A 22,425-nucleotide genomic window follows, 5' to 3' on the forward strand; every position below is an offset into this window, starting at 1 on the left:
TTTTAGAACTTCGGTAACTTTAGAACTTGAAAACTTCAGAAATTCTGAAATTTAGAGACTGCTTGAAATAGTGGTGGTTGAACCTACCTGCTTTTAGGAATCAAGACTATAGATCGCAGCATAAGATACTTCCTGTGAAAAACGGAGGGATTATAAAGAGCGAGGCCAGAAGAGCTTGAGAGAGAGCACTTTTTGTTCAGTGAACTTAAAGGGTCCAAAGAGAGAAAGAATTGAGTTTGTTCTTTTTATTGCTTTCTTAAAGGAAAGCTCCAGTTTTCTCCTGTGTTATAATTAGTTCCCTAGAGTAAATGCAAGAAAGGAACTTGAAGTTGCCAGCATGTTCAGTAAACATCGTCGTATCATTGCTTCATCTTCTTCTTGTGGTGTACACCTCAGGAATAGTATGAGAAATCCCTGCAATGCATCTTCTGGGTTCCTTTGGTCTCTATACTGAATTGCTACACAAACCGAAGGAGGTACATAGCATGAATATTAAGTCGTAGGGGAAGCAGTTTTTGCATGTGTAGGGGAGGAACACATTTCCTCTACCCTCTCTTGGTTCGTCTGGCTGGAGAACTAATTAAATTCACAGGAGACAGAATAGCAGGAGAAAATTAAACAAAGCTTTATATTCTGAGGACCATGGCCCAGGGCCTTTCTTCCCGAAGGAAGAAAGGGTACCGAAGAAGTGGGGTGCACAGAGTGGTTATATACCCCCAAACAGGATGTTTCACATAGGATTGAAATGTCCATTTTACAATAGTCGCGAGACTGCTCTGTCAGCACAGTGATTGATGGAAACAGCAGATAGGTCTGCTGTCTTGGTGAACACAGCAGGGTGGCAGGTCTGTTGTCTCAAGCTGGGTGGTCACAGGTGAGTTGGGTGGTCGAAGGTGAGTGCAGCAATCAGTTCCTAGCCTAAGGAAAGATGCTTATCCTTAAGGAAATGCCAATGTTGGGGGGAAGTTGCACCTTTGTCTTAAGGCCATTTGTTCTTGCCATAGTAAATGTTTTAAAGCAGATATGCAGTGCGTGCTCAATGGCCACAGTCAGGCCCTTTTGGAAAAATGCAAAGTCAGGCCGAATTAGGTTTACACCAAATGGCTTCCTCGTGTACTCCAATATATCCTATTGCTTGCCATTTCTATTTGTCAATGTATACATGGGAGAGGCTCAGGCAAGCCAAGCAACTCACCAAAATGGCTGAAACCACCACCCCAAACATCATATCCAGCTGAAGACAAAGGATGATGTTAGGGGTGGGGGGAGTCAGTTACAGGAGGTTACCAGACAGGCACAATAAACAAATGCAGATTAAGTGCTTGCCTTCCCCATTGATTAAGTCTCTAGAGATAAGGTCATCCCCCCTTCTTCCTGGTAGAGAGGGAGATATCGTTACAGATGGAGATTTCCTTTACAATGTAAATGTCTCTTATAAAGGGTAAGTAAATTCTACTTACCAGTTGCCTTCCAGCCCCAAATAATCATCATGCCAAAGAGACATATCTTGGGATGGCCAATTCCAGGCCCCCACACATGATTACTTTCCAGTTATTGGAATTAATACTCTTTATAAACTATGCCTTTAATAGCAGTCTTATCTGACTTAAAGTCATTGAGACACAGGAGCAGTAAGGAAATATTGTTCTTTCTTGAATATATTATCTTTAGCATATTATTGACTGTAGCTAATCATCTTAATATTATGTTTATTGTCGTTTTCCTCACAAATTCCACAAGAGATAATTATCTGCCTGAAATAATGAGTGTACTTTACAAGGAAATAATTGTATTTTCTGGATTTAGTAATCCTGTGGTTTAGAAATCTTGTTATACTTTCCTGAGAGAAAATAACTTCTTCTGTTTCTGAGGTCTTGGAGTCCTTTGATATAGACCACTCTGAGTTTGCGCCCTTCCCTCACCATGGCAAATTAATGTTCTAGAGATTTGTCACTTATAGGCCACTTTTACAAACAGTGTCCCACTTAATCCTTACAAGTCTGTGAAGTAGAAATTTATCAGTTTATCAAACATTAATTAAATGTACTTATTATGTATCAGGTATGTTTCTAGGTTCTAGGGACTTAAAGATAAATAAGGTGCTCTTTATCCTCAAGAAGTTCCCAGGGAGGGAGATTTGTAAACAAATACTCTGTGATACAGTGAAGGAAATAGTAGAGCCCTAAGAATTGGGTTGGTGTTAGCATAAATTTTGGGATGAGTTTAGGGAGGGCTCACAAATGTGGAGATTCTTAAGCTTGGTGTTAAAGGGTATATAGAGCAAGGAATAGCAGTTTTGTCCCACCACGGTTGAGGGCTAGTGTGTGTAATGGCACAGAGTTGTGAAATTGAATGGCAAGAGTGTGCGTGGGCACTAAGCTGGTCAGTATGACTGGAGTTGAGATATGTGGAGAATCCATAGGAGAAGAAGTTAGAGAGGAAGCCAATGTATTGCTTCATATCCCATGGGAAAGACTGGTTTTCTATCTTGTATTCTGTAGATAGTACAGAGCCCCTGAAATGTAATCAGGGAAGCAGTCTAATCAGATTTTCACTTTAGAACCACTCCAGTAGGTAAAACCATTATTACCCTCATTGTTGGTATTCTTTTTGTCATCCCTAGGGAAAGCTTCATCCCATTCCATGTATTTATTAAGCATGGTTGGGGAGGGCAAATAGTTAAATGCCCATTAAGACTTTCTTTTTGGATAAGGAGGAAGTTTTCAGGGACAATTGACATGAACTTTTCTGGATTTGGGGGTGATAGAAAATTTATTGAAGTCACTGGAAGTGGCCTGTGGTCAAAGAGAGTGAAGGGTAGTAGTGACGTAAGTGACAGAATTAAAGATTTCAAATGTCAGGAGCTTCAGGAAGTTCTGCTTATTAGCTTGCTGGGCACTTCTTAGCTGAAGAGAACCTTAAAGATCTAGTGAGCTTGAAAATCAGGTGGAGAAGGGATCATGAAATCCAGGGTCATGGAATAGAAAAGCTGTCATGGGCCTAAGTGTGTGACGTATAAAGTGTTATATCATGTGAAGATCGATGTTAGGCAGTTAGGTTGGAAGCTGAATTCCCAATGAAGCAACATTCGATACACTTGTTTAAAGAGGGTCTGTAATTTGTACCATGTGTAGCCTCCTGTAAAATACATGTGAGTTTGGTGTTAACTTGGAGAATTCTTAGAAGATAATTTGGTTTAGTAGTGTCTTTTGCCAAGTTCCCTACTGGTTTGTAGGGTCAGGTAGGTCTCGTCCACTCAGCAAAAGTGCCAGTGAGACACTGGAGTTAGTGGAGAGATTTTCAATCTCTGCTGGAAGACCAGAAATAAAGCACAAACCTCTGGTGCTCCACCCCTGTGTAATACAATTGTGCGTTTTTTGGCTTTTCCTCCTCAACCATGTTATAATCTTCAAGTTCCCTTTGTTGTTTTGTCATGTCCCTTTTAGAAATGGCTCAGTTACTTCTGGATGAAAACTTCCCACCACCGAAGGCCAGCCTGTTTACCTTTGCCATGGTTCTTTCTATTTCTTAGAGTGGCATATAGTTTTTTCCTCAGAATATGAATATTTGTAGGAATGCATATATGAATGAGAAAACCCTAAAGAATTTCTACCATCTTTCATGACTTAACAGAATGAGGCTTTTCTATTCTAGGGGCAGTTTCTCATCTGAGGGTAGTTTTGCCCCTTAGGGGGCATTCGGCACTTGCCTTCGTGGAGACATTGTTGATTGTCAGGAGAAGGAGCGGGTCGTGCTAGTGATATCTAGTGGGCTGAGGCCAGAGATACCGCTAAACATGCTACAATGTGCAGAACAGCCCCCAAAGCAAAGAATTATCTGACCCCAAGTGTCAACAGTGCCCAGGCTGGAAAACCCTACCCTGGGTATCTGCTTCATTCTTAACTAATAAAATTACTTTGCGTTTCAGAGTTTTGAAGCACCGTGTTCTTCAGTGTCCCTTGAAAGTATTCAAGATACAGATCAAGAGGTTACTCAAATACTTATTTTTTGGAAGATTTTTAATGAAATTATGTCAAACAGTTCTAGTTTTAATTAGAAATAATGACCATAAAAACCTCGGTGATATAAAAATAACAGTGATCGCTACTTAAATCAATATATAAGTTTTTATGAAGTGATGGAAAACTATTTGGAAAAGTATTTACATTTACTTGATCACCTTTTTGCCTTTGTTTCTGATAAGCTCTAATCTGTTTTGAATGAAGAGCATGCAGCCTATGGCTCACAAGTTATGTCGATTTTTATTTAGTGTTATCACACTTTTGGCATGCTTATGCCTAGGCTTGCCAAAATGCAGTATGATATTAACGTGTTTCCGCCTCCTTTTTCTAATTAGCAATAACATGAAAATGTTGTTCAGTGAAAATGAGAGTGCTGCATATTTATTTTTACCTGCTGCTTCATTTCCCTGCTAGAATCTCCTGATTGACCCTCAGAGTTGTTGCATAGGATTTTATGGTCTCTGGTCCTAAATTAAAATTAGATTCATAGAATACTTTGTGTTTTCTATTTAAAGAAGACTTTAAAACCATGTTGATTGCTTTTTATTTGTGACAGCATTCAAATTTTCGTATTTTTCTGTCTTCTGGGTCAGTGCTGCTTGGTAGAAGAAAGATCTCTGCCCTTTGCTCTAAAGCCAGATTATATTTTCATTTCTTTGGATCAAAATACATCAGGGAACTACTCCCCCTAAGTGAGAAGGGTCTTGAGAGCTAGACTTCAGTTTGTGATGGTTCATAAACTATCTTAGAAATCTCAAGAAGAGCACTCACCATCCACATAAAAACATATTTGGCTCCTAAAATACTTTGAAGTGCTAATAGGAATGAGAATTAAGTTATTTTGAACGTCTACTATGTACTAGGCTCGGTGAGAGGAGCGTCACATTATCTCACTTAATCCTCACACAAATGCTCAAGGGGAATAGGTATTTAACATTCCTGTTTTGTAGATGCATAAACTGAGACTCAAGGCAGTTGTATAACTTGCTTGCCTAAGATTAAAGTAATGAGAAAAGACCTATTTTTAGAAACCCTGTGTGTGTTTACAATCTGTATTCTTTTACCATGCTGTCTCCATATTTTTGTCAATTTCTTTATTTCCACAAATCATCTCGTCTTAAGTGAGTTAATTGCTGTCTTCTCTTGTTAATCTGCAGACTAAATAATTCAAACTATTTTACTGTGAGTCCTTTACAATGTAGATGCAGATAGTAGAAGAGCCTCGTGCTGCGCATGTGGGAAAAAGTGTGGATTTACCTGTGCTTCCACCTTCTGGAGAGTTAACGAGGATGGAAATTGACTTGGTGGAAGATGATGTACATTCTTCTGCTGGTACACTCTATATGCATATGATAATGTTCATGATCTCCTGTGCTTTCTTAAAAATTAAGACAGTATATTTCTTTTGGCTACAACGATAAGGTCTAATATTTGTCTTATCATCATTTGTTTTATATATCTCACATTATTAGATGGTTAGAAAGATTTTCGCTTTCTCTTTTTGCCAAGGGGCGGTAATCAGAGTTGTGAGTTGTCTTTTATTCTTGCTCTTAATCATAACTTTTAACAATTTCATTTATGTAAAGCACTGATCAGAAATAATGCAAATTGCTCAAAGGTATTTCTATTCATGGATTTCTTATATATAAAATTTTGATCATTCTCCCTACGGGAGAAGATAATGATAGATATTATCCAAAATCTGTTGGTATACTCTCTCGATTTGTGTTTATAAAAATAGTAATGCTGTGTTACATTCACATTGCATTTTTCAGTTTACTAAGTGTTTCCTGTGCATTAACTTATCTGATCCTCACACTGGCCCTATGAAATAAAAATGCTAGTATTATTACGTTTTCTTTCTTTTACACATATTTATCTTTTCAATTATATTTTACTCAGAGTATATTGAAAATTAACTTATAATTCCTAAGCACACAATTACCAGTGATGCAGGACAGTGTTTGGCAACATAGTTACTACTAGGGCAGGTTAGTTTATGATTGAAAATTCACCCATTTATCATATTCAGCTGAAGTCAAAATGCAGCAATTCATAATATTCTGCGAGTGGATAATTAAACACTGATTACTGTTCTTAAATAAGAATTGGAGTAAATTTACCTTTGTTATTGTTGTCTAAAGGAATACCTTCTCTTAAGAATGCTCTCAAAGTTCTGTGATATCGAAATTTTAGTTATTATACAACTCTATTATGAGGTGTCATCAAATCCTAACTTTGCTGTTTTTCTCTAGCAAATACTGCTTCAGACAAAAAGCTTCTAATCGTAATTGATACAGATATTCTGATGAATCATCTCAAATTTGCTAAAATTTTGAAGACAACAGAAATCACAGGTATTTATAAAACATTTACTGATTCTGATTTTCTTATTTGAGTTGATATTTTATATTAACAGTGATGTGGGGTTTTTTCCCCACGTATGTTTCCATTTCGGTATGCTATTAAGCACATATGTATTAAGCATAATCAGCTTAAGTAAAAAAAAACAACAACAACAGAGCCTTCACAGGTTAACCCAGCAATCTAAACTTCTCTTGTTTGATATCGAATAGTATTTGTTTTTGTAACATTCTTTTGACACTTACATCTATTTTTAATTTTCATTTTTTATGTATTATCTCTTTGTTTAGGTTGTGAATTCCTTACTTTAAAAAACTTCAAATTCTCCTACAGCAGTTCAATTTAGTAATAAGTACTTGTTGACTTCTAAGAAATCTTTTCATTTTTCAGGCTTTGACAGACTTGTATTAATAATTCCCTGGGTTGTTGTGCAAGAGCTAGATCGTATGAAGGCAGGAAAACTGATAAAACATGCCCAGCACAAAGCCATACCTGCAGTTCATTTCATCAATGACAGTCTCAAAGATCAAGATCGAAAGCTATGGGGTCAGTCAATACAACTCGAATCTCAAAAACTTTGTAAGTATTGTTCTCTCACGGTCCTTCCTGATTAAGATTTGTTTGGGTGCTGACTCGTTGGAGGGAAATGGTGCAGAACTTCTAAGAAACTTATAACAATTGGAATGTGAAATGCAGAACACAGTGATCGTTTGGGGTATTCTATTAGGCTTTGGTTTTGGGGGTCTTTGATTTTTCTTTTTCTTTTTCTCCTAGACCACCTTAGGTTATGTGTGTATTTCACAGATAGTGACAACATAGTTCTAACGTATAGTTGTCTATATTACAGTACTTTGAATTCCTTTTGTAAAGATCATTGTTGAGTGATGAGGCCAGTAAGTGATCTGGGTTTCTAGTCTGTCACTGTATGCAGTTAGTATGATGCAGAAGCAGGCACTGTTTTCCTCTCGTTTGTCAGAATCTATAGTAAGCAGGTGTTCTTATAATAAAGGTCTATAGATTTCCTCCTAATTTTTTTTTCTGTATTAGTTTCTTTTACATCTTTTACATCATTTTTAAATCACTCTAGTCTTAGAACCAAGTATGTTTTTTATGTTTTATAAAACATTTTTTAGAAAAAAATCTGTGTGTAGAGCAACACTGTTATATACACGTGTAGAGGATTTATTTCATGCTTCAAAAATTTGTTTCTTCCCAACTCAGAATTATTTGTATATGTAGATTCACATTATTTTAAATATCATGGATTTATGTTATTTACTGTACCCATATTTCACTATAAGACATGAAAGACTTTGTCCAAAACTGAATCTAATCATGATATTAATCCTGAGAAGCCTTTTGGCACAGCTATTTAGTCTTAAATCTTTGAGAAAAAAAGGCTTCCACCATCCATTCATTCATTCCCTTTGCAAATATTTATTAGCTCTTGGTATATCCCAGATACAGTGCTTATGCATTTTGAGAAGTAAGTTCGTATGATGTTTCAGAGCTTTTAAAGGAAAACCATGAGTAAATATGACTTATTAGAATCAATAAAATGTTAAAATATTTAAACACATTGTATTAAATTGGACATCTTAGTCTTTTTTTTACTTTTCTTTATGAAAAATTTCAAATGCAGAAGAGAATAATATAATGAATCCCTATGTACCTATCACTTGTTTTCCACATTTTGCTATTGTTTATTTTCTCATTTTCTTTTCTACTTCTCCCCCAACTCCTGGAACTCCTGCAGTAGTTTGAATCAAACCCCAGATAACATATCATATCATTTTTACCCATAAATACTTTGGTATGTGTTACTAACAGATAAGACTTTTTATTTTATTATTATTTTCTTGTTGCTTTTTCTCCCCAAATCCCCCCAGTACATAGTTGTGTATTTTAGTTGTGGGTCCTTCTAGTTGTGGCATGTGGGACGCCCCCTCAACATGGCCTGACCAGCGGCCATGTCCATGCCTAGGATCTGAACCGGTGAAACCCTAGGCCACTGAAGTGGAGCACGCAAACTTAACCACTCAACCATGGGGCCGGCCCCAAGACTTTTTATTTTAAACAGCCCCACAGTTAACAAAACTAATCCCTGATCTAAGCTATCATTTTGGTAAAGCCCCAGTCCTTATAAGCGGTGGGAATTTTTCTTACTCTTAATATTTTATTGTTTTTAGTTTGTTGATGCAAAATACATTTTATTATATAATGATATAGATATTAATGATAATTATAGATAACACTTATATGACCATTATTCTCCAGACCCTTTTCCAAGTGCTTTACAGCTAATATCTCATTCAAACCTTATAGTACTTGTGGAAGATAATTTTATTAGCCCCATTTTTTTTTTTTGAGGAAGACTGGCCCTGAGCTAATAACCTCCAGATCAAAAAGTGGTTGTGAAGATTGGTTAATATGTTACATTATAGTACTTGATTGCTCATGGCCTGCAGTAGGTGATAATTCTCTCATGTCTTCATTATATGAAAAGCTTATGCAGGTTGATTGGAATATGTAAAATTCTCTTCCCCTAAATGGACAAAGATTATTAATAGGTAATTCACAAAAGAAGAAATACAACTAGTCAGCCCATTGTTTGCTGCAAATATGTTCCTGTTTGTTGTTTTTAATATTATTAATTTCCCATGTATAAAAATTTTTATTTTGTAGCTTTCACTTTTTCCTTTTTTTTTTTTTTATTGCTTCTAAGTTTAGAAAGTTCCTCCTTCTCAGCAGCTGCTGGGAATACTTACAGTGCTTCAGGGCTTTAGGAATATGAGTTAGTAACTTTCAGGAGAGCAATTTATCAGTGTGGATCAAGAAGCCTAAAGATATAATTCTCTTTCTAGAAATGTATCCTAAAGAAATAGAGATGCTCACAGTGATTTATATAAATAGTGTTCACCACAGCATTATTTATATAGCAAAAAATTTGAAACAATGTAACAATTGGAGAAGTTATATACGATGCTATAGCCATGTGAGGGAATACTATATTTTGAAAAATGTTAATCAAATGTAATATTAAACAAAATACGATTTAAAAGAATATAAAGTACAACTCCAAATTTGTTAGATTATGCATATATACTTAGTGAATGTTGGTTATATTTAGCTGATGAATTATGAGTTATTTTAATTTTCTTTATATTTTCTGAATTTTCCTGATTTTCTATAGTTATTTTATTTTTATAATAAGGTAAAAATAATTAAAGGCAAAAATAAAGTTATATGCCACCTCCCCTACCAGACGTTTGTTCCATCATTTTTATGTTTTCTTTTATTATATTTTTTGTTGATTCATTTATTTGCCAAATATTTGTGCCAATGCTGTTGTAAGTGTTGGGGCTGCAGCAGTGAATGAAACACACACAGCCTGCTGCTGAGAGGCTTAAATTCTATTTAGTATTAAAAATCATATTAACTGTAGTTTATACAGAATTTGTTTTGGTGTTGTATGTCAGTATAGGTCATTGCTGTTGAGGTGCCATTTAAGCTGACTCTTAGTAAGTATATATAACTTAAAAAGCACATGCTGTTGCCATATGTTGGGCCAAGTGCTTCATATCAATTTCCTCCTTTAAACCTCCTGGTTAAGCAGTTTGCCCAAGGTTATACGTCTGGTAAGTGAGAAAGCAGGGATTCAAACCCAGATTCGTCTGTTTCCAGAGACTTTGTTTTGTTCACTTTTGAATAGTACCTGAGCAGATGCTCAAAAATATTTGTTCAATAAATACTTCATGACTATTCTTGCAGTTTTGAGTGTCTTTTCCAACCCCATGTATCCTAAAAAGGTGAGAGAGCAGATAACATGCTGAACTTTGATACCTTTAGAGCAGGGTACTGTAACCTTTAATCCTCCTTTCATCTGCTGAATTGAGTTGTTTAAAGTTAACTAATGATTTTGAGCTGCCCATTTTGCATTATTATGGTATTTGCTCTGTGAGCTAAAAGCAGGAAAATTGGCTGCTGTAACATACGTCTGTCTGGCTCACTGCTGATTAAAGAACTGAATCATCTCTCCCTCAGGCTCACGCTGAGATCAGTTGAGTTCTATCTAGACTGCGACGAGATTGTGAGCTCCTAAAGAATTGGTCTTTGCATATCTAGTTACTTAGCACAGGGATCTGGCACAGATCAGGCCCTGTATAAATATCTACTGTATGAATGAATGAGTTTTCTAATTTGAATGTTTGAAGGACTAAGTAATATAGGCCAAAAGTTGAGGGAAAAAAGGTTGTAATCTGGGAAAAAAGTTGAGGCTCATTGGCTGGTACGTCTTGAATTTTAGTGTGTTAAGAGACTTGCCAAGATTCTTTTCCAGAAGTGCGTCTAGGGTGTGGTCCTGCAATCTGCAAGCCCCCTAGAGAATTCTGAAGCAGGTGGTATAAGGACTTATGAGAAACACTGTCTATGGTCCTATTTCAACATATAACATTATTTTCACAAAAACCAAGCTCTTACTACGTGCTTTAAAGCTTGAAGAAAGCCACTGGACCCTCTGTCAGCCATTAATTAACATTTGTTAGAAATCACTTTTTGTATTCTTTGCCTGGGGCCCGTATTGCCTTCTCCAGTACATCTCTAAATGTTGTTGCTTAGAGGTTAAGGAAAAGCAGACACATGAAAGTGGTTCTGTTGCTGGTAGAGCAGTTGCTCATTATTGTACTGGTAAGTGAGAAAGCAGGGATTCAAACCCAGATTCGTCTGTTTCCAGAGACTTTGTTTGGTTCACTTTTGAATAGTACCTGAGCAGATGCTCAAAAATATTTGTTCAATAAATACTTCATGACTATTCTTGCAGTTTTAAGTGTCTTTTCCAACCCCATGTATCCTAAAAACGTCTTTTAAGTTGAGATAGCTTTAAGCATGATGTAATCGCCTAATTTACTTATAATCTCTAAGTGACTGAACTGAGACTAGAATTCATAGCATTTGGTTTCTAGTATGGCACTTAACTTGCTGATTATGTTTCTTTCCTTTGTGTTCCTGAATAGGCATATCTTATTCCATTTTAGCAGTAAACTAACCACTTTGTTAAACCCATGACTATATGCTACTGAATTCTAGATCTAGAATTTTCATGGCATTATTTTACTGTGTCTTACCTTCCTCTTTTTATTTAAAAAGTTTTCTTTCTTTTAGATGTTTTTGATTTGTAAACACAGCCTAGATTGTTCATATAGTATCTGGATTTTTTTTTCCTTTTTCTCCCCAAAGCCCCCTGGCACATAGTTGCACATTCTTCGTTGTGGGTCGTTCTGGTTGTGGCATGTGGGACGCTGCCTCAGCGTGGCTTGATGAGCAGTGCCATGTCCGCGCCCAGGATTCGAACCAACGAAACACTGGGCCACCTGCAGCGGAGCACGCGAACTTAACCACTCGGCCACGGGGCCAGCCCCAGTATCTGGAATTTTAGTGTGCTGATTGATTGTTGCTTTTGTTAAATTTGCAGATGGATTGAGTGACGAGAACAATGATGATTGAGTATTAAAATGCTGTCTTCAGTACCAGGAATTATTCCCTTGTTCTCTTGTTATTCTGTGCATGTGAGTTTCATAGTCATTTTACTCTTTTGTTTTAATAGCAACTTATCCCAAAGAATTTTTAAAAATCATACTGTATCCACCATACCAAGGATCTGAAACATGCATAATTTTCTAAATCTGCCGGTAAGCATATTCAATTATATCTCACATTCTTATAATGTGTAAGCTATAGAAGAATGAGATTTGAATCTCATGAAATTTCATTTCAATTTAATTTGTATGATATTTAGAAGACTTTTGAAAAAGCAGGGGAAAGTCAATTTAATATCCCAGTAAAATAGTTCAGAAATAAAAATCTGACATTTTTTGGTCATGAGGCAAGAAGCTTATTTAATCGACTAATTAGTTTGTTGGGGAGGGTAGGTTATGTAACACTTATGTCCTGGGTGCCTGTTATGGGGTTGGAGTTGGAGTCCTGGGTCTGCCACTTATCAGCTTTGTGACCTTGGAAAGTTGCTTCACTTAGTTTTCTTACGTGTAAAATATAGGGAGAATAATAATACTTGCCTCGTGAGGTTATTGTGAGTATTTAGAGAAAAAAAAAATATATATATATAAAGGACTTAAAGTTGTGCCTAGTACATCAGATGCTCTCTATAAGAGTTTTTCCTCCTCCTTCCTTCCTCCTCCTTCCTTTCTTCCGTTCCCAAGTGATATTTTCATAACTTAATTCTAAGGTAAAACTAACAATGTTAAGCAAAATTGTATTCATCATATGTGAGAAAAAGCTCTGAAGGAACCAAGCAGAGCAATTTTAATTTGCAGCTTTAGTCTGAATTTTATTCACTGCAAAATGGGAGTTTTACAATTTCATGATTGTGCCTGAATTCTCTGTGAAATGGAGTGATTATAGAAATGAAGAGCCCTAAGATTTTTCTTGTAATGGGGCTTGGTCAGTTATCATTTCAGCTGTCTTCAAAGATGTTATTCATTTTGGCATTAAATGAAATATTAGAGATTTCTATCTCTAGGTTTTAAATTATTTTTTGATGAAGGACATAATATATCGTTTTGGAGTTTGTTCAAGGCTGAAATAGAACTAGTAATATGTTGATCAGTTTGAATTTGAGATAAGCTAGATTTGAGAGATAATTGTTATGTAATTTTTTTAAAGTTCAACTTAGAATGAAAATTAAATTGAAGAGACTTTATCAACTCTCCATTATTTCTGCAATCAGTGTTTTGGGATTAACAGATGTAACATTTTGTAGTGAAATGAACATTTGTAATCAAACCTTACTTTTTAAAAAAAATCATTTTATTGAGGTCATATTGGCTTATAATATTGTGCAAATTTCAGATGTAGTTTATTATGTGGGGCCAGCCCAGAGGTGTAGTGGTTAAGTTTGTGTGCTCTGTGGCCTGGGTTTCATAGGTTTGGATCCCAGGTGTGGACCTACACACCACTGTAGCAGCCTCCCATGTACAAAATAGAGGAAGATTGACACAGATATTAGATCAGGGGCAATCTTTCTCTCACACACACACACACACAAATACATTATTATATATCCGTTTCTATATAGACTGCATCATGTATACCACCAATAGTCTAGTTTTTATCTGTCACCACACATATGTGTCCATTTACCCCTTTCACCCTCCCCGAATCCCCTTCTCTGGTAACCTCCAATCTGTTATCCTTATCCATGCGTCACACCTTACTTTTCATTCTGGCGTTATCATGCTCCACATGAGCCTGTTTTTATTTTTATTTTTTCCTATAAAGGGTGATAGTCATGCCTACTGTGTAAGTCACACCTCCTTATTATAAGGATACATTTATATTGCTTAAATGGATGATGAAGATGATAATTAATATTAATTGATAATGATAGTAAAGGAGAACCCTTCTATCATACTATATACTATACCTCATTCTAAGTGCTCTACTTACATTTACAATCCTAAATATGGGCCAGCAACCCCTTGTTAGTAACTTCAGTCCATATCTCTCTTCTAAACTCTAGACTAGTACATTCATCTACTTATTTGATATCTCTACTTGGATGTCTCACAGACATCTGGGACGTACTGTCTCCAGAAATGAACTCCTGATCTTTCCTTCTAAACTGTTTCCATCTGAACAAAAAGTCCCACCTTCCACCCATTTGCTAAAGCCAGAAAACTCGGAGTCATTTTTGATACCTGCCTTCCCCTCATAATCTATATCCAGTCAATTCGCGAGTCTTGTATGGTCTTTTCTTTATCTCCCCTGCCACCATCCTATGTCAAGCCATGTTATTTTTCCTCTTTTCTTCCTTTTCTACTCTAAGATTAATTATGCTCTCTACTTCTACACTAGCTCTCCTTCATTTACTCTTCAAAAAGTAATAATGGTATTTTTAAATTTTTAATTTAAAAAATTTCATTATGGAGAATTTCAACATATTCAAAATGAAAGAGAGCTGATAAACTCCAAAGTACCCAGCTGCAACAATTACCGTAATTCTGCCGTCTTCTATCTATATTTCCATCCACTCTCTGTTCCCCATATGGTTATCTTCATACAGTTCTTTTTTTTTTTTGAGGAAGAACATACAATATTAAAATGCACAAATCTTAACTCTACAATGGTGACAGTGGGTACACTGGTGTAGCCCGCATCCTCCTTGATATATAGAACACTTCCATTGCCCCTTTGTGCTCTTTTTCTAGTTTCTAAAGGTGGAAGCTTAAGTCATTTATTTGAGACTGCTGTAGATTTCTTTTTAAGCACTGCTTTAGCTGCATCCCACAAATGTTGATATGTTGTTTGTTTATTTTTATTCAATTCAATATCCTTTATAACTTCCCTTATGATTTCCTTTTTGACCCATAGGTCATTTAGATGTTTGCTGCTTAATTCCAAATATTTGCAATTTTTCCAGTTATCTTTTTGTTATTTATCTGTACTTTAATTCTACTATGGCTTGAAAACATAATTTATAGGATTTCTATTCTTTTAAATTTGTTAAAGTTTGTTTTATGGCCAAGAATATGGTCTACGTTGGTGAATGTTTTATGTGCACTTAAAAAGAATGTATATTCTGCTCTTGTGGGTGGAGTATTCTATAAACTTCCATTAGGTCAAGTTGGTTGATAGTGTTGTTTGGGTCTTCTATAACTTTTCTTATTATCTGTCTACTTATTCTACGATTACTGAGAGAAGAGTATGGAAATCTCCAACTATAATTGTGGATTTGTTTACTTCTCTTTTCAGTTCTATTTGTTTTACTTCATATATTATGAAACTCTGTAGTAAGATGGATACAAATTTAGGATTATTTAGGATTTTCTTCTTGGAGAATTTACCCCTTTCTCATTATATAATATCTCTCTTTGTTTCTGACAATATTCCTGGTTCTGAAGTCTCCTTTGTTTAGTGTTAAGATCACTATTCCAGTTTTGTTTTGGTTAGTATTTATGTGGTATATCTTTTTCCATCTGTTTACATCTATTTACTATCTGAGTCTTTAGTTTTTTTGAGGATGGCATAGAGTTGGTACTTTTGTCCAAGCTGACAATTTTTGTCTTTTAATTGATGAGTTTATATCATTGATTTATTTGGTTGGATCAAAATCTACCATTTTGCTAATTATTTTCTATTTGTTTCATCTGCTCTTTTCTTCTCTTTTTCTTTCTTAGGTTATTTTTTATGGTGCCATTTTATCTCCATTATTGATTTATTTATACCTTTTTGAAAAAACTTTTTAATGGTTTCCCTAGTGTTTACAATATACGTCTTTACTTGATCCAAGCCTACTTTCAAATAATATTATATTGCTTCACATGAGGTGTAAGGATCTTATAACAGTATATTCCCAATTTCTTTCTCTCATGCTTTGTGATGTCATTGTCATATATTTTACCTTTATGAAATAATAAACACATAGTACTTTGCTACTATTTTTGCTTCAGTCATTTACTGTTTAAAGCATTTAAAAATAAAAAGATGAATATTTTAATCTTTCATTCCATTTTTAGCACTTTTCATTGCTTTTTATAGATTCAGGTTTTTGTCTGGTATCATATTCTTTCTGCCTAAACAACTTTCTTTGACATGTGTAAGTTTGTTGGCAATGAATTTTCTAGTTTTGTTTGCCTGATAATGTCATTATTTATTATTTATTTTTGAAAGGTATTTTTGCTGGATATGCAATTCTGGTTGACTTTTTTTTCTTCTGGTATTTCAAAGATGTCACTCCATTTTCTTCTAGCTTGTGTGGTTTCTGATGAGAAGTCTGCTATAATTGTTTTGATTCCTCTTTATATAATGTGTCTTTTTTCCCTCTCATTGTTTTCAGGATTTTTTTCTTTGTCTTTTGCTTTTTTAGCAGTTTGTTTTAGCAGTTTTTAGCAGATGTGCCCAGGTGTGTGTTTGTGTATGTGGGGGCGGGGTAGAGAAGAGGGAAGTTATGCTGTTTGATGTTCTCTGAGCTTCTTGGATCTGTAGTTTGGTGCCTGTCTTTAGTTTTGAAAAATTCTTAGTCGTTATTTCTTCAGATATTTCTTCTGCTCCATTCCCTTTTTTGTCCTCTGTTATTACAGAATTACATTGTAGTAGCCAGCCTCCAAGATCACCCCAATGATCTCTGCCTCTTAGTATTAAAGCCTATGTGTAGTCCCCTCCTCCACCATACCAGGCTCAGTTGACTGCATAATAAAGAGCAGGCATCAGAACTGATAATGTTACTTCTGCGATTAGGTTATAAAAGACTGGGACTTCCTTCTTGGTCACTCTCTTTCTTCCTCTCTCTCTTGGATCACTTCTTCTGGGGAAGCAGGCTGCCATGATGTGAGCAGCCCTCTGGAGAGGCCCACATAGTGAGAAACTGAAGCCTCCAGCCAAGAACCAGTGAGGGCCTGAGGCCTGCCAACAGCCACATGAATGAGTGCCAACTAACCTTGAAATGGCTGCAACCCTAGGCAATACCATGCTCCTGCCTTGTGAGAGAACTTGAGCCAGAACCATCCAGTCAGGTTGCTCCTAGATTCCTGACTCTTAGGAGCTGTGAGAGAATAAATGCTTGTTTTAAGTTGCTAAGTTTTGGGATAACTTGTTACACAGCAGTAGATAACTAATACATGTGTGTATGTTAGACTGTTTGATGTTGTCCCACAGCTCTGGTTTTTTTTTTAACCTTTTAGTCTCTTTTTGTTTCAGTTTGGGTAATTTCTGTTGACTTGTCTTCAAATTTGTTTTTCTTTCCTCACGTATTTCAAGTCTGCTGAGGAGCCTGTCAAAGGCATTCTTCATTTCTGATAACTGTTTTTTTTTAATTGCTAGCCACTTCCATTTGATTCTTATAATTTTCATCTGTGCGGAAACTGCCCATTTGATTTTGCATGCTATTTCCCTTTTCCATTAACTTTTCCATATCCTTTAGCATATTAATCAAAATTATTTTAAATTCCCAATCAGATACCTTCAACATCTGTGTCATATCAGAATCTGGTTCTGTTGATTGCTTCATCTCTTGGCAGTGTGTTGTTTTTTCTAGGCAGAATTTATGTGCAGCTTTTAGGGCTCACCTACTCTGTGGTTTCCTCCCTTCTTCAGTTTCGCCTTTAACTTTCTATCTGCCCTGGCCAGTCCTGAACATTGTCTTCTGACATTTCAAGCCACTAAGACTGTGGCTTTCTGTCATAAGCCGTTGATGAATTGGGGAATGCCCTCAGGCGAAAAGATAGAAACTTCTTGTTTTCACCAGTGTAGTGTCTGTCTTGAGGGTAGACCCTCTTCTAGCTTCTGCCTACATTTTAGTGCTCTCGAGAGCCTTCAGATAGTTTTCTGTTGTTGTTCAGATTTTCTAATTCTCATCTGTGGGAAAGTTAGTCTGATCAAGCTGTTCTGCCATTAACAAAAGCCGGAAGCCTGCTGGACTCCAGAATAACAAGTTAACAGACACAGATGTGATCATGTCACTTCCCCATTGAAGCCCTTAAAAATGTCTTTGCATTTGTTAAGGTCCTTGCCTTTCTCTCTAGCCACGTAAATTGGTCTCCTGCACTATGCTCTAATTATACTGACTTCTTTCTGCAAATAGCAAATTTACACCATTTGTCTTATGCTCCCTCAGACTAAATTTGTAATTGCCTGCCCTGTGTAAATTATTTCTCTTACTGTGGCTCTCTATTTATTTCTTTTTGGATGATCGTATTCTTGTGTTCAAATCCGGCTTCCACGTACCAGGTATAACTTTGGACAAGTTACTTAAACTTTTTACACCTCAGGTTCTCATCTGTGAAATGGCGATAAGATTAGTACCACTCCCACCTAGGAGGTTTGTTGTGAGAATTAAATGGATTGATATGTGTAAAGTGCTTAGAACAGTGCCTGGTACCAGGAAAACTTTTGATATATAATAATTATTATTATCCTCAAAAACTCATATGATGTGCCTCTGCTATGTGTTAATTCCTTTATCTTTTCTGTTAAAAAAATTGCTATCCTTTGTTAATATGTATGCTGAGAATCACCAACCTCTGATTAGATCCCATGTATTTTGAGTTGCTGTGTGATTTATCTTACAAAAAATAAAATATTTTTTACTCCTAACCTCAACCTTAGGTATGATAGAAATTTAAGAAACAAAGGCCTAATAAGTGGTGTGAAGTCACTCAGTAAAGAATAATTGAGTGCAGAGTTGTTAAACTTATCTCTGAACACAGATGTATGTCATCAGCCCTGTATATCTAAGCAACAATTGAAAGCAGGTAGTATTCTTACTACAAATAATTAGAAATATATCTTATTTTATATACTAAGATTATTGATAACAATTGGAATTAATAGTAAATTTTCATCTTGTACATTTAAAATAACATTGTTTGGAATATTTGCTGGCACATAAATGGTAGAAATAAATGAATGCTATAATGGTAATCCAAAAGAAAACATAATTAACATTATTGCCTTCTACATACACTTTTACAAATTAATTTGAATTTTTGTCTGCACACTCACATTTTTACATATTTATAATCACTGTATGCATGCTATTTTGTACCTTGAAGAGTATGGCTTTTAAATTAATAGTAGCTACAGGAAATATTCATTTGAGGTGGAGAGAATTTTTTTGTTTCTTTCTACAATTAGCCTTATATTCATAACCTTCTATTAATGCAGTAAAAACTCAGTAATAGAGAAACTTGAGGGACTCTAGTAATAATTATTTTTTAATTTTAAACTAATACTTAAAAAAGCTAAAGGCCATACTGTTGTTTAATCTCTTTTTCTTGACCAGAATAATCTGTTCTATAGCTTGTTATTTGATGGTATATTATATTAAATCTGACATAATTTAAAAATACATCCCACCTTTTTCCTCTGTGGGGAGTGTAATTATTGAAATCTCTAATATTGTATGTACCTTTTACATATAATTATAGAAAAATTCATATGTACACATGCTACTTTTTTGACCTTTTTGGTAATAAAATTTCTTTTGTCATAAAATTCAAAATGGCATTTATTAGAGGTAACAGGATATTCCAGTGTATGGTTTTTCAGGGGTCACATACTTTCAGTTTGCCCATTATATGACTGTCATTTTTAATCCTTAGTTTGTATTTCTAGAGATAAACCACTTAATATTTTGAATTTTCCAATAAAGAAATTGCAGTTCTTTTCAGGTATCAAAATAGTAATGTTAATGAAATGATATTAATTAAAATAATAAAAGCTCATTTTAAAAGGAGAGGGTGTAAAGGCAGTTAAGCTGGAGATTTTGGTGCTTTCATAACATATTTCATCCTTCTTGATGTGAGCAGCAATTGGAAAAATATACTATTTTTGGAAGCAAAACATTTTGATCCATAGTTCTTGGTTTTCTATTATAAATATATGTAAAGCATTTTTTGAATTTTTCCTTTTGTGGAAAATAAAAATAAAATTGTAGTTAAAATATCACACTCATTTCTTAAATTTCTATTTTAGTAAAAATATTTAGTTGCCTTTTGTCAAAAAGATAAAGCATTGGCTAACATAGTATATTTATCTTGCATCTAAAACAAGTATACTAGAGATACATGTTTCTAAAGAAAGTATTGGTTTGTTTTCCAAGTAATTCAAATACTAATTATATACATAAAGTATTTATTAATTATGGCTTAATACTAACTGTATATGTGAAATGTTTACTATTCGTGTCCTAAATAAAGCCTGTAACTGTTTTTTTTAAAGAAGCAGCACCTTTGGAAGAGAGCTATGAGGAAGAATCTACAAATTCTGGACTACTCATTCTACTTGAAAGCATCATATCTGACCTTGAAAAATCTCTTGGAACAACTTTATCTTCAATATTAGAAACAGAAATGAAAATTGCTTTTGGAAACCTTTGGATGGAGGTGATTATTTCAACCCTAATAGATGAAAATTTCTCTTTTATTGCTAAAGATTTGTTACCTTACTTTAAGAAATATTTCTTGTATAAAATGTGTAAGCTTCATTGTACTAATCTATATAATATTATGGGTTTTTTTTGAAGTTTTTGAAAATACTTTTTGAAAATTAATTGATGGACATTTCCTAAAGACCAGGACTATATTTTATTCATTTTTTCAGTGAACAAATATTTATTGTGAATCTACTAGTGTCAAACACCTTGCCTCATGGAGCTGAAGTTGAATTCAGAAAAATTTCTCTCATATGTGAGTCAAAATGTCTTGTATAGGGAATTCCCCTAGCAATATGTATTCAAAGAAGTATATATTTTGGCTTATGTCATGTAAATATGAGAATCAGAGTATAAATTTGATCTTATTAGCAAGATATCTTGAATTTTCTTTAGACTCACATCTTTTCTGCAATCAGTAAAACACAGCATTTGGCAATAGTGGCCTTTTTAGTTTAGTTTAAGGTTTGTTTGCTGTTGACATTTATAGCTGGGAGAAACATTATTCCCCATCAACTATAGACTGTATCTATTCCAGATGTTCACGGAGATGCTAATGTTTGCCAATATGATGTGTTTGCTGCTTGGTTATTATCAAGTGTTGAACCAAGATGAAGAATGATCAGATGCTTCTAGGAGGGTTGACATAAATTAGATATTTCCTAATAGAGTCTAGGAAAATCATTGCATGTGAATGCTTCCAAAAAGGCCATGCTGACGTCTTGAGGTACTAAGTGATCAATCTTTTTTTTTTTTTGAAAGATTTTATTTTTTTCCTTTTTCTCCCCAAAGTCCCCCAGTACATAGTTGTATATTCTTAGTTTTGGGTCCTTCTAGTTGTGGCACGTGGGATTCCGCCTCAGCGTGGCTTGATGAGCAGTGCCATGTCCGCGCCCAGGATTCGAACTCATGAAACACTGGGCCGCCTGCAGTGGAGCGGGAGAACTTAACCACTTGGCCACGGGGCCAGCCCCTCAGTCTCTTTTTATACATGTCTTTGCAAGAGTGTAGCAAGTGTCGAGCATAGTTGACAACTTTTTCTATATAGATTTTTTCCAATTATATGAAATAACTAGACTGATTTCCTCAAAGAAATGACTGTGTTGAAAAGTAGATTGATGCCCTTTGCTGGTTAAAACTATGCTTTTTCCAATTAGAACTGTGCTTGCTTTTCACACATATAGTTTCTGAAACTATAAGGACTAATACAAATATGAATTTTACAAAAGCAATTTGCAATGGAATTAGCCTTTAAGATTATGATTGGCTTTAATAAAATATCTTTTTAGTTTAAAAAGAATTTAACTATATTTTGCCCAAAAATGTATGTAGGAATTCCTGAATAGGTACTTTTTAATAATAGGAATAATAAATAAATCAATAGATGCTATTTTTTTCTAAATACTTTTTAGATGCTGTACTTGAAACCACCATGGACTCTAATACATTTATTACAGTGCTTTAGAAAACATTGGTTGGCTATATTTGGATTAGTTATGGAAAAGAACTTGCTTTTAACCATTGAGAGCCTATATGAAAATCTCTACAAAGGTATGAATCTTTTATTTTGTATTTAGCAGTGTTGTGTTAAAGTGAGACTAGGAGATATATTCCATGGGATGTGAAGATGAATTAATAAAAAATTTGTCATTTACTTCTTAATTATTCATTTTTAATTCTAATTTCTAATAGGAATTTGTGACAGCTGGTTGAACAGAGCTTATGACTCTTAATGGTATCATTGTTGATGTTACTGGATGTTGTGAATATATAATTTTTAATAATGTTTAAAACTTTTTAAACCATATTTTACAGTTTATTCAGATATACAAATAGAATTATTTAGATTTTTTTAAATTTCTCATTAGGTTTAACATGCAAACTCTGACCACATTTCATGTACTAATTTTAAAAATAGTGTATCAAGGTTTCTATCTAAGCTGTAGGGATAAGGAATAGGAAAGCTTTGGCTGTGGTGCGTAGTGAATTTTAGAACCACCAAAGACTATATTCCAGCACTTAGTTGGTGGCTTTTAAAGTACGTGGTACAGAACCTCTTGCAGCACCTCTGGAGTTGCCACAGACTGGAGGAGGAAA

At 34.9% G+C, this 22,425-nt stretch overlaps 1 pseudogene; it reads left to right on the forward strand.

The window, feature by feature from the left end:
- The window catches only part of LOC138918138 (transcriptional protein SWT1-like), a 64,773-nt pseudogene that overhangs the window by 23,660 nt on the left and 18,688 nt on the right, over positions 1-22,425 (forward strand).

Source organism: Equus caballus, chromosome 16, assembly GCF_041296265.1.
Source record: "Equus caballus isolate H_3958 breed thoroughbred chromosome 16, TB-T2T, whole genome shotgun sequence".
Taxonomy (NCBI): domain Eukaryota; kingdom Metazoa; phylum Chordata; class Mammalia; order Perissodactyla; family Equidae; genus Equus; species Equus caballus.